The sequence below is a fragment of the Schistocerca nitens genome, chromosome 8 (genome assembly GCF_023898315.1).
Source record: "Schistocerca nitens isolate TAMUIC-IGC-003100 chromosome 8, iqSchNite1.1, whole genome shotgun sequence".
NCBI classification, from domain to species: domain Eukaryota; kingdom Metazoa; phylum Arthropoda; class Insecta; order Orthoptera; family Acrididae; genus Schistocerca; species Schistocerca nitens.
Window position 1 is genome coordinate 60,627,018 of NC_064621.1, and position 12,394 is coordinate 60,639,411.

The 12,394-nt window shown below is 47.4% G+C and overlaps 1 protein-coding gene across 1 annotated transcript in view; it reads left to right on the forward strand.

Moving 5' to 3' along the window:
- The window catches only part of LOC126198433 (phospholipid-transporting ATPase ID), an 896,650-nt gene that overhangs the window by 143,951 nt on the left and 740,305 nt on the right, over window positions 1-12,394 (forward strand). Inside the window, exon 2 of the mRNA XM_049934743.1 lies at window positions 4,260-4,350. The gene's annotated coding sequence lies outside the window, so the exon portion shown is untranslated. The remainder of the gene's footprint in view (window positions 1-4,259; window positions 4,351-12,394) is intronic.

Here is a 12,394-nt window from a genome sequence, read left to right on the forward strand (position 1 = left end):
TTTGTGTCCGATTTTCGCTCATAACAGAACATTTGCTTTGAAGGACAACACAGTGATTTCTGACAAAATATGTATTTTTTAATTGTTACAAAGACAGATTAAAATATTTTCAGTAATTACAAAGCAAACACGGACAGTATAGCCACACAAATGGAGAATTCATGAAATAAGCGGTCGTCCGTTTGGTGTCATTACGAGAAACAAATGCCTACATTTATAAGTAACCTGTTCGCTACATTTTCTGGTTACCCACGCAGTTTTATCTTCTCTTTCCATCAACAGCTTATGTCCGTCGTGAGAACGCACGTTGTGCAGAACTGTAAATGTAAATAAATTTCCTTGGGGGAAAACAGCAGTTCCTCCTTCAGGGTGATAATTTTCTGAGTGTCGGATGTTCCTTTCTGTGATATAATCATAAAAATTACGACGTATTGCATCCTGAGCAAATGGATCTATGTTGACCGTCCCCTTATGTGTAGATTGTTTTTCCCGCATAGTTTCCAGCTTCGATCATTTTCTAGCTTCCTGTTCGTGTTCTAACATTTCCTTGCCACTAATCACTAAAGGCCGGCCGAAGTGGTCGTGCGGTTAAAGGCGCTGCAGTCTGGAACCGCGAGACCGCTACGGTCGCAGGTTCGAATCCTGCCTCGGGCATGGATGTTTGTGATGTCCTTAGGTTAGTTAGGTTTAACTAGTTCTACGTTCTAGGGGACTAATGACCACAGCAGTTCAGTCCCATAGTGCTCAGAGCCATTTGAACCATTTTTAATCACTAAAGTGTTTTTGTTTATATTCGAAGCTGAAGCAGTTTTTTCGCTCACCTTGTTACAGGAGACAAGCGGGCCTCCACGCGCAAAATACACTCCTGGAAATTGAAATAAGAACACCGTGAATTCATTGTCCCAGGAAGGGGAAACTTTATTGACACATTCCTGGGGTCAGATACATCACATGATCACACTGACAGAACCACAGGCACATAGACACAGGCAACAGAGCATGCACAATGTCGGCACTAGTACAGTGTATATCCACCTTTCGCAGCAATGCAGGCTGCTATTCTCCCATGGAGACGATCGTAGAGATGCTGGATGTAGTCCTGTGGAACGGCTTGCCATGCCATTTCCACCTGGCGCCTCAGTTGGACCAGCGTTCGTGCTGGACGTGCAGACCGCGTGAGACGACGCTTCATCCAGTCCCAAACATGCTCAATGGGGGACAGATCCGGAGATCTTGCTGGCCAGGGTAGTTGACTTACACCTTCTAGAGCACGTTGGGTGGCACGGGATACATGCGGACGTGCATTGTCCTGTTGGAACAGCAAGTTCCCTTGCCGGTCCAGGAATGGTAGAACGATGGGTTCGATGACGGTTTGGATGTACCGTGCACTATTCAGTGTCCCCTCGACGATCACCAGTGGTGTACGGCCAGTGTAGGAGATCGCTCCCCACACCATGATGCCGGGTGTTGGCCCTGTGTGCCTCGGTCGTATGCAGTCCTGATTGTGGCGCTCACCTGCACGGCGCCAAACACGCATACGACCATCATTGGCACCGAGGCAGAAGCGACTCTCATCGCTGAAGACGACACGTCTCCATTCGTCCTTCCATTCACGCCTGTCGCGACACCACTGGAGGCGGGCTGCACGATGTTGGGGCGTGAGCGGAAGACGGCCTAACGGTGTGCGGGACCGTAGCTCAGCTTCATGGAGACGGTTGCGAATGGTCCTCGCCGATACCCCGGGAGCAACAGTGTCCCTAATTTGCTGGGAAGTGGCGGTGCGGTCCCCTACGGCACTGCGTAGGATCCTACGGTCTTGGCGTGCATCCGTGCGTCGCTGCGGTCCGGTCCCAGGTCGACGGGCACGTGCACCTTCCGCCGACCACTGGCGACAACATCGATGTACTGTGGAGACCTGACGCCCCACGTGTTGAGCAATTCGGCGGTACGTCCACCCGGCCTCCCGCATGCCCACTATACGCCCTCGCTCAAAGTCCGTCAACTGCACATACGGTTCACGTCCACGCTGTCGCGGCATGCTACCAGTGTTAAAGACTGCGATGGAGCTCCGTATGCCACGGCAAACTGGCTGACACTGACGGCGGCGGTGCACAAATGCTGCGCAGCTAGCGCCATTCGACGGCCAACACCGCGGTTCCTGGTGTGTCCGCTGTGCCGTGCGTGTGATCATTGCTTGTACAGCCCTCTCGCAGTGTCCGGAGCAAGTATGGTGGGTCTGACACACCGGTGTCAATGTGTTCTTTTTTCCATTTCCAGGAGTGTATTTCCCTCGGCTGACGACGTACATCGCACCCCCTGACTAAGAGAACGACGTTGGACGTTTCCGCTGATAACATCTGACTGTCTTGCTTTTGCCGTTCTTGTAGTTCACACAGCAAAGAACAGAAACAACAATAATTTATTCTGGTTTCATTTTGTTAATGCCAATGGACATTGATCCATCTAAAAATGTAACCCACCGTAGTGATTACGAAAATCTCTGTGTGGCCTGCAGTGCCATTGTGGTCTTTTGGTTACACTTCCTTTGCCGGCCGGAGTAGTTGAGCGGTTCTAGGCACTTCAGTCTGGAACCGCGTGACCGCTACGGTCGCAGGTTCGAATCCTGCCTCTGGCATGGATGTGTGTGATGTCCTTAGGGTAGTTAAGTAAGTAGTTCTACGTGCTAGGGGACTGATGACCTCAGATGTTAAGTCCCATAGTGTTCAGAGCCATTTGAACCATTTTTTGTCAAAACAGCCAACAAAAGCGCCTTCTGTTTCAGACGTCTTTGATAATTCACTTTTTTACGTAATGCAAACAGCTTATTTGTAACCTTGAGGTAATAGTGCAACAGTTACTAAAAATACACGCAGTGGTTAGACACTGGACTCGCATTCGGGAGGACGACGGTTCAATCCCGCGTCCGGCCATCCTGATTTAGGTTTTCCGTGATTTCCCTACATCACTCCAGGCAAATGCCGGGATGGTTCCTCTGAAAGGGCACGGCCGACTTCCTTCCCCATCCTTCCCTAATCCGATGAGACCGATGACCACGCTGTCTGGTCTCCTTCCCCAAAACCAACCAACTAAAAATACAATCGTCTAAAAATTAAGCTTACCTTGTATGATGTGTTGTATCTCAGTATTGTTTTGCACCACCAGTGCAGCAATACTCATTTTTATTGTCATACTCGATATGTAAAGCAGAGATTTGATTTACTCTCTCAGCGTTCATTTGTCTCTCACTTTATGAAGATGGAGACAACAACAAAGAAAAGTAATTGAGTCGCTGAAAGAACTCCGCCATTTGCAGGTATCCTTCGCTGTATTAGACGTAGCGATTATAATTTGATGCGACGTAAATACTTGAAGTAATTTTAGTTGGCATGTAACAAAGTACATGCTTGGAGTATTATCAATTGAAACGCTCGAAGCAAATAATAACTAACCAAAGGTAAATAAGATTCTGGTTCTGTGTTTTGCACGCTTTTTGCTAATCAGCTAGATTTTTATGTTCTCAGAACATTATCCAGAGGACGAAAAGCAAAACAAATTGCTGTGAACCACTCCTCGCACATAAATAAGAGGTGACGCTGTTAGTTACGTAAAACATTCTGTAGGCAAAGGAAAAGATAATCAAATTCAAAGTACTGCCAAAAGAAGGAGGGAATGCAATGAAAGACAAGAAAAATGAAGAGTGAATAGAAAAAGAAAGTAGGTAAGCACCAGACTGTGAATCTTGCTTCTTTCGCCCTTGGCGCAGATGTGAAAAATGCCGAGAATACCGTGGTTGGAAATCTATGTTAAACAATAGCCCCCCACCCCCACCCCCTAACCGGCTGCGTAAGTCAGTTCGTAAATCGAAGAAAGACTGAGGGAAGGGAACGAAGGAAGGAAGGAAGATTACGGTTAAACGTCCCATCGACGACAACGTCATTAAAGACGCAGGACAAGCTCGAATTGGGAAAGGAGAGAAAAGAAAATTCGTACTTCCCTTTCAAAGGGACCACCCCGGCATTCGTCAGGCCGGAGCACACCACCTCATAATAGGATCTGCCCTTGTTAGGCATTGCGATTTTCTAACCATCCTTTGAGTCGAGGACAGTTTTACTTTACCACATTCTGTTTTAGAGTCTACACTATTTTTCTTGACACTTATCTGCTAGTCGACACCTGTAAAAATATAGCAACCAATACTGATAAGGAACTACAAAAATTTCGAGGTTAATTCTTACAGATATATTTCTCTTTCGTTTCAGGTCAGTTTCCTGATGTCTACATCGGCTAGAAATATCGAGAAAAAGCGTACTGACACTGAACTAACGCGAACACAACTGGAATTCGGGAGAGGTAAGTAAGCCAGGAGCGGCCATGAACGCTTCGCTATTGGCCGAATACATAAGGCTTTATGAGGCAAATATTACTCCTGTACACGGCTGTGCGATAACATACTTTTTTTAGGAGATTACGTGAAACAATGTCTTTATCCACATCGCAGCCGGGACGATAAGATGTGGTAGAACATGTTTTGTCAGTAAGAACTTCTATATAAATAAGACTCTTCGAAGGCTCTTTCACTTTTTATCTAACCACTGTAAATCACTTGCGCGATATTCAGTGCGTCCTACAAACCGTAGTGGAAGTACCTGTAGAATTATGTATAATATATTTTTCTGTTTAATTTTTGTGCTACCACGTAATTCAAGGGTTAGTAGAATTTCTTCTGCAGATCACTGAGGACAAACCTCCTCTATTAACCATGTATGTATACTCGATGAACGATACTGCTGCACAGGGTGATTGACATAAGCTGTTCGCCTCAAATATTTCCATAAAATTAAGGAACGGTGGCTCTAAATTATACGATATTCCTCATTAAAGGCTGTATAGTCTCTTGTAATATCTACACTCCTGGAAATGGAAAAAAGAACACATTGACACCGGTGTGTCAGACCCACCATACTTGCTCCGGACACTGCGAGAGGGCTGTACAGGCAATGATCACACGCACGGCACAGCGGACACACCAGGAACCGCGGTGTTGGCCGTCGAATGGCGCTAGCTGCGCAGCATTTGTGCACCGCCGCCGTCAGTGTCAGCCAGTTTGCCATGGCATACGGAGCTCCATCGCAGTCTTTAACACTGGTAGCATGCCGCGACAGCGTGGACGTGAACCGTATGTGCAGTTGACGGACTTTGAGCGAGGGCGTATAGTGGGCATGCGGGAGGCCGGGTGGACGTACCGCCGAATTGCTCAACACGTGGGGCGTCAGGTCTCCACAGTACATCGATGTTGTCGCCAGTGGTCGGCGGAAGGTGCACGTGCCCGTCGACCTGGGACCGGACCGCAGCGACGCACGGATGCACGCCAAGACCGTAGGATCCTACGCAGTGCCGTAGGGGACCGCACCGCCACTTCCCAGCAAATTTGGGACACTGTTGCTCCTGGGGTATCGGCGAGGACCATTCGCAACCGTCTCCATGAAGATGGGCTACGGTCCCGCACACCGTTAGGCCGTCTTCCGCTCACGCCCCAACATCGTGCAGCCCGCCTCCAGTGGTGTCGCGACAGGCGTGAATGGAAGGACGAATGGAGACGTGTCGTCTTCAGCGATGAGAGTCGCTTCTGCCTTGGTGCCAATGATGGTCGTATGCGTGTTTGGCGCCGTGCAGGTGAGCGCCACAATCAGGACTGCATACGACCGAGGCACACAGGGCCAACACCCGGCATCATGGTGTGGGGAGCGATCTCCTACACTGGCCGTACACCACTGGTGATCGTCGAGGGGACACTGAATAGTGCACGGTACATCCAAACCGTCATCGAACCCATCGTTCTACCATTCCTGGACCGGCAAGGGAACTTGCTGTTCCAACAGGACAATGCACGTCCGCATGTATCCCGTGCCACCCAACGTGCTCTAGAAGGTGTAAGTCAACTACCCTGGCCAGCAAGATCTCCGGATCTGTCCCCCATTGAGCATGTTTGGGACTGGATGAAGCGTCGTCTCACGCGGTCTGCACGTCCAGCACGAACGCTGGTCCAACTGAGGCGCCAGGTGGAAATGGCATGGCAAGCCGTTCCACAGGACTACATCCAGCATCTCTACGATCGTCTCCATGGGAGAATAGCAGCCTGCATTGCTGCGAAAGGTGGATATACACTGTACTAGTGCCGACATTGTGCATGCTCTGTTGCCTGTGTCTATGTGCCTGTGGTTCTGTCAGTGTGATCATGTGATGTATCTGACCCCAGGAATGTGTCAATAAAGTTTCCCCTTCCTGGGACAAAGAATTCACGGTGTTCTTATTTCAATTTCCAGGAGTGTATATTGATTAAAGAGATATCGGCATCAGCTTCGCTTTGAGGATGAAACTACAATAATTTCTACTTCTAGTATCGGTGAAATTACAATATTTATTACAATATTTAGAACACGATTTAGCTGCCTTGAACATCAGACCGACTGCTGACTTTAGCCGAAGTTCGTGTCATCATTTGGAACTGCCTCGAGCGTCTGGTGGGGTATTCCAGCTTCATGCGGCTTTTGTTGTTGTTGCATTGAGTTCGAAGGCTATACCCTTTGCTTACTGTATTCAAACATACATGTTCCTCTACAATTTTATCCCCCCCCCCCCCACACACACACAGCCACACACACTTTCCACGTTACGAAATTGACGATTCCTTGACGCAGGAGAAAGTGTTGTGTCAACTGATCCCTTCTTTTAGTCATATATGCCGTAAATTCCTTTTCTTCCTAATTCGATTCACTTCCTCTTCATTTGGTTCCTGTGTGAGTTCATCTCCTTACCTGAGTAATCAGCACGTCTGACTGCCATGCAGTAGACCCGGGTTCGATTCCCGGCTGGGTCGGGGCTTTTCTGCGCTCGGTGACTGGGTGTTGTGTTATACTCATCATCATTTCCTCATCATCGACACGCAAGTTGCCCCATGTGGTGTCAATTGAAAAGACTGGCAACCCGGTGGCCGAACTTTCTGAGGTAGGGACTCCGAGCAATCAGTGCCACTCGAGCGTGTTTACGTTCATTTGTAGTTTCCTATATAATCTCTAGCATCTTTCTATAGCACAATTCGAAAGAGTCTTGTTGTGACCAGGCGAAACTACTTTCGTCCAGCCTCAACTATGGGTTCTTTGATTGGTTTTTGAGGCGGCACAGCCCGCATCTCGTGGTCGTGCGGTAGCGTTCTCGCTTCCCACGCCCGGGTTCCCGGGTTCGATTCCCGACGGGGTCAGGGATTTTCTCTGCCTCGTGATGGCTGGGTGTTGTGTGCTGTCCTTAGGTTAGTTAGGTTTAAGTAGTTCTAAGTTCTATGGGACTGATGACCATAGATGTTAAGTCCCATAGTGCTCAGAGCCATTTGAACCAGTTTTTGAGGCGGCACATCCAACTAGAACACATGAAATATTAGTCCACCTTATTACATAAATGAATTTTAGATTTACTTAACTTTGACGCTCTTCTTTGTCACAGGCGTGCTGGACAATTTTGCAAGTGTCATAATAAGATTAGCAAAGCAACACTTGATGCACTAATTAACAAACTATTCCCTTGCAGAACAATGTTCCACATTTAAATGGTCATATACTGTGATGTTGACTCATTCAGATGAGGTCACAAACTGGGCAAAGCTCTTGCTAGCTGAGCACTATATTGACCTCAGTGTGAGGGCGCTGCTCTGATGAGAGGGGAAGCGAGGCCTTCGGGAGCGCCTGCCACACGTCACTGCGGCTTGCACCGACTTTGGCGTGGCAACGTAGTCTCTGTGTAATGCCACACTTCTGTTCTCTCCTCGTCCACGTTTTTGCTTCAGTACAAGGCTACATGCCAGGCAACCACCTGTAGAAAAAAATTTCTAACGCTTAAATTACATTAGATGTTAAGAAATCCCTCTTTTTCAGAAAGTTTTTGTTGCTACTGCCAGTAGGAATTTAAAATCCTCTCTACTTCAGCTACCGTCAGTTTTTTGCTGCCTAAACAGGAAAACTTGTATACTGCTTTTAGTGTCTCGGACGGCAAGGTGGAGTGCATGGCGTTCTACGATATGGAAGACTTTAAAGAATCTGGGAGGGGCGGAAATCAAAGCGACTGCAGATCAAGGATTTGTAGATGTGAAGGATGGTGGAAGAATGCCGTCCCCATGGCTTTGCGGACAGGAGTTTCGGGAGGAGGAGTCTATTTAGGGCTTTGTGTGGAGATGGGGAGTGCAGGCGAGGTGACAGTCAAGGGTGAGGCCAAGGCATTTCAGGGTAGGAGTGAGGTGGATAGGACGACCATAAATGGCGAGGTAAAAATCGTGCATCCGGAAGGAGCGGGTGGTACGACATATGATGATTGCCTGTGTCTTGGAAGGGTTGATGCGAAGGAGCCACTGGTTGCACTAGGCGGTGAACTGGTCGAGGTGGTGTTGAAGGGTATGGTAGGACCGTTGAAGGGTAGGATAGAATGCCAGGAAGGCGATGTCATCAGCAAATTGGAGGAGATGAACAGGCGGGGCAGGTTTGGGCATATCAACGCCGGGGTTGGTATTACTTCCCACTTATAAACCTACTATTACGGCAGCTGGCACCAATCAGAGGGGGCCGAAAAGGCGCGTGAGCGGAAGTTGGGCAGCTCCGCCACCCCCCCCCCCTTTCCCCGCGGGACCGAATGACGTCAGGTGGCGAGATGAGCCGGCGCCACGTTTGAAACTGCCGCTCCCGCCCCCCTATAAGCGTCCCTTTTGACGTCCAAAGCCCGCCCCCACGCCCTACTCAGTGTGCAGCCCTGGTCTCCGTTAAAATTGTTGCTGTTCATTCTAATCTCGACCGCCTCTTTTATAACGGAATCTCGGTATGTTGACGCATCAGCCAAGACTCTCATGTTGTTGTTGTTGTTGTGGTCTTCAGTCCTGAGACTGGCTTGATGCAGCTCTCCATGCTACTCTATCCTGTGCAAGCTTCTTCATCTCCCAGTACCTACTGCAACCTACATCCTTCTGAATCTGCTTAGTGTATTCATCTCTTGGTCTCCCTCTACGATTTTTACCCTCCACGCGGTCCTCCAATATTAATCCATTGATGCCTCAGAATACGTCCTACCAACCGATCCCTTCTTCTAGTCAAGTTGTGCCACAAACTCCTCTTCTCCCCAATCCTATTCAGTGCCTCCTCATTAGTTATGTGGTCTACCCATCTAATCTTCAGCATTCTTCTGTAGCACCACATTTCGAAAGCTTCTATTCTCTTCTTGTCCAAACTATTTACCGTCCATGTTTCACTTCCATACATGGCTACACTCCATACAAATACTTTCAGAAATGACTTCCTGACACTTAAATCTATACTCGATGTTAACAAATTTCTCTTCTTCAGAAACGCTTTCCTTGCCATTGGCAGTCTACATTTTATATCCTCTCTACTTCGACCATCATCAGTTATTTTGCTCCCCAAATAGCAAAACTCCTTTACTACTTGAAGTGTCTCATTTCCTAATCTAATTCCCTCAGCATCACTCGACTTAATCCGACTACATTCCATTATCCTCGTTTTGCTTTTGTTGACGTTCATCTTATATCCTCCCTTCAAGACACCATCCATTCCGTTCAACTGCTCTTCCAAGTCCTTTGCTGTCTCTGACAGAATTACAATGTCATCGGCGAACCTCAAAGTTTTTATTTCTTCTTCATGGATTTTAATACCTCCTCCGAATTTTTCTTTTGTTTCCTTTACTGCTTGCTCAATATACAGATTGAATAACATCGGGGAGAGGCTACAACGCTGTCTTACTCCCTTCCCATGTTCTGAAACTGTATTTTGTGTCTCTTTTCGAGGCAATGCTCAGCTATGGGCGACTTGTCGAACTCCCTTTGCTTAATATGTCTCTTGTGCTCGGTAAAACACCATACACACCGGGCACACGAAGCGCTATGTCATCTTTAACAGTGCGCAAGGTATCTCGTATCTTGGGGGGCGGGCCGGAGCACTGGTCTCAATCCATGTGTCTGCAGTACACGTCCTAGCTTGCTGAAAAACGATTTCGTTGAATCATTTGCAAAGATTCCATGATGCACAGACATAAGTGGTGAGGACGTAATTGGCAGGCTGCGAAATGTCAATGACGCCAGCCGCAGTACGATTTCTTATGACGACATTATCATCATCATTCGTTCGTCCGCAGATAATGACGATTGCAATGGCGGATTAGCTGACGTAGTTGGCGCTCAGTCTGAAGACAAATACACAGTCTAGAACACCGCAGGACAAAATAATGATTTATTTGGAACTACCAACTATTGATTATCGTGCTGTCCGTAAACAGCATACCAGTTTGGCTGAATAGAAATTAGTTCAGGACATAAAATTCACTTCTTTTTCAATATTTGGTCACAATGTATGCACCTAGTCAATATCGATTAAATGTATACAGCGTGTTACAAAAAGGTACGGCCAAACGTTCAGGAAACATTCCTCACACACAAATAAAGAAAAGATGTTATGTGGACATGTGTCCGGAAACGCTTAATTTCCATGTTAGAGCTCATTTTAGTTTCGTCAGTATGTACTGTACTTCCTCGATTCACCGCCAGTTGGCCCAACTGAAGGAAGGTAATGATGACTTCGGTGCTTGTGTTGACATGCGACTCATTGCTCTACAGTACTAGCATCAAGAACATCAGTACGTAGCACCAACACGTTAGTGTTCATCACGAACGTGGTTTTGCAGTCAGTGCAATGTTTACAAATGCGGAGTTGGCAGATGCCCATTTGATGTATGGATTAGCACGGGGCAATAGCCGTGGCGCAGTACGTTTGTATCGAGACAGACAGATTTCCAGAACGAAGGTGTCCCGACAGGAAGACGTTCGAAGCAATTGATCGGCGTCTTAGGGAGCACGGAACATTCCAGCCTATGACTCGCGACTGGGGAAGCCCTAGAACGACGAGGATACCTGCAATGGACGAGGCAATTCTTCGTGCAGTTGACGATAACCCTAATGTCAGCGTCAGAGAAGTTGCTGCTGTACAAGATAACGTTGACCACGTCACTGTATGGAGAGTGCTACGGAAGAACCAGTTGTTTGCGTACCACGTACAACGTGTGCAGGCACTATCAGCAGCTGATTGGCCTCCACGGGTACACTTCAGCGAATGGTTCATCCAACAATGTGTCAATCCTCATTTCAGTGGAAATGTTCTCTTTACGGATGAGGCTTCATTCCAACGTGATCAAATTGTAAATTTTCACAATCAACATGTGTGGGCTGCCGAGAATCCGCACGCAATTGTGCAATCACGTCATCGACACAGATTTTCTGTGAACGTTTGGGCAGGCATTGTTAGTGATGTCTCGATTGGGCCCCATGTTCTTCCACCTACGCTCAATGGAGCACGTTATCATGATTTCGTGCGGAATACTCTACCTGTGCTGCTAGAACATGTGCCTTTACAAGTACGACACGACATGTGGTTCATGCACGATGGAGGTCCTGCACATTTCAGTCGAAGTGTTGGTACGCTTCTCAACAACAGATTCGGTGACCTATGGATTGGTAGAGGCGGACCAATTCCATGGCCACCACGCTCTCCTGACCTCAACCCTCTTGACTTTCATTTATGGGGGCATTTGAAAGCTCTTGTCTACGCAACCCCGGTACTAAATGTAGAGACTCTTCGTGCTCGTATTGTGGACGGCTGTGATACAATACGCCATTCTCCAGGGCTGCATCAGCGCATCAGGGATTCCATGCGACGGAGGGTGGATGCATGTACTCTCGCTAACGGAGGACATTTTGAACATTTCCTGTAACAAAGTGTTTGAAGTCACGCTGGTACGTTCTGTTGCTGTGTGTTTCCATTCCATGATTAATGTGATTTGAAGAGAAGTAATAAAATGAGCTCTAACATGGAAATTAAGCGTTTCCGGACACATGTCCACATAACATATTTTCTTTCTTTGTGTGTGAGGAATGTTTCCTGAAAGTTTGGCCGTACCTTTTTGAGCATCTGCGGATGGCGTTGGTAGCCCCGAAATCGAAAGTGACACAATGAAAAGAAATTGAAGATCGCGTTTTGTAGTCATAGGCAAATTTATTCCTAATTTCATCAGACGACTCCGTTTCTACGTTCCATCACTATGGAGAGTTTAAATATCCAGGATGTTTTTACAATGAAAGTGCGACGTATTCGTACTGGAGGTAGTATTGCTGAAATCATGTTGAGATATGGCGCGCCTTACTAGGGACGAGTAATGTGTAGTATTCTGTGGTGTGGGCAGTCCTGAGAGACGGCATAGTAAATTTAGTAAATTATTACAATACACACACACATGGGCAGATGCAACTCTTCGAGCGGTGATGAGGTGAGACATCAATCTCTCTCTGTGTCCAATG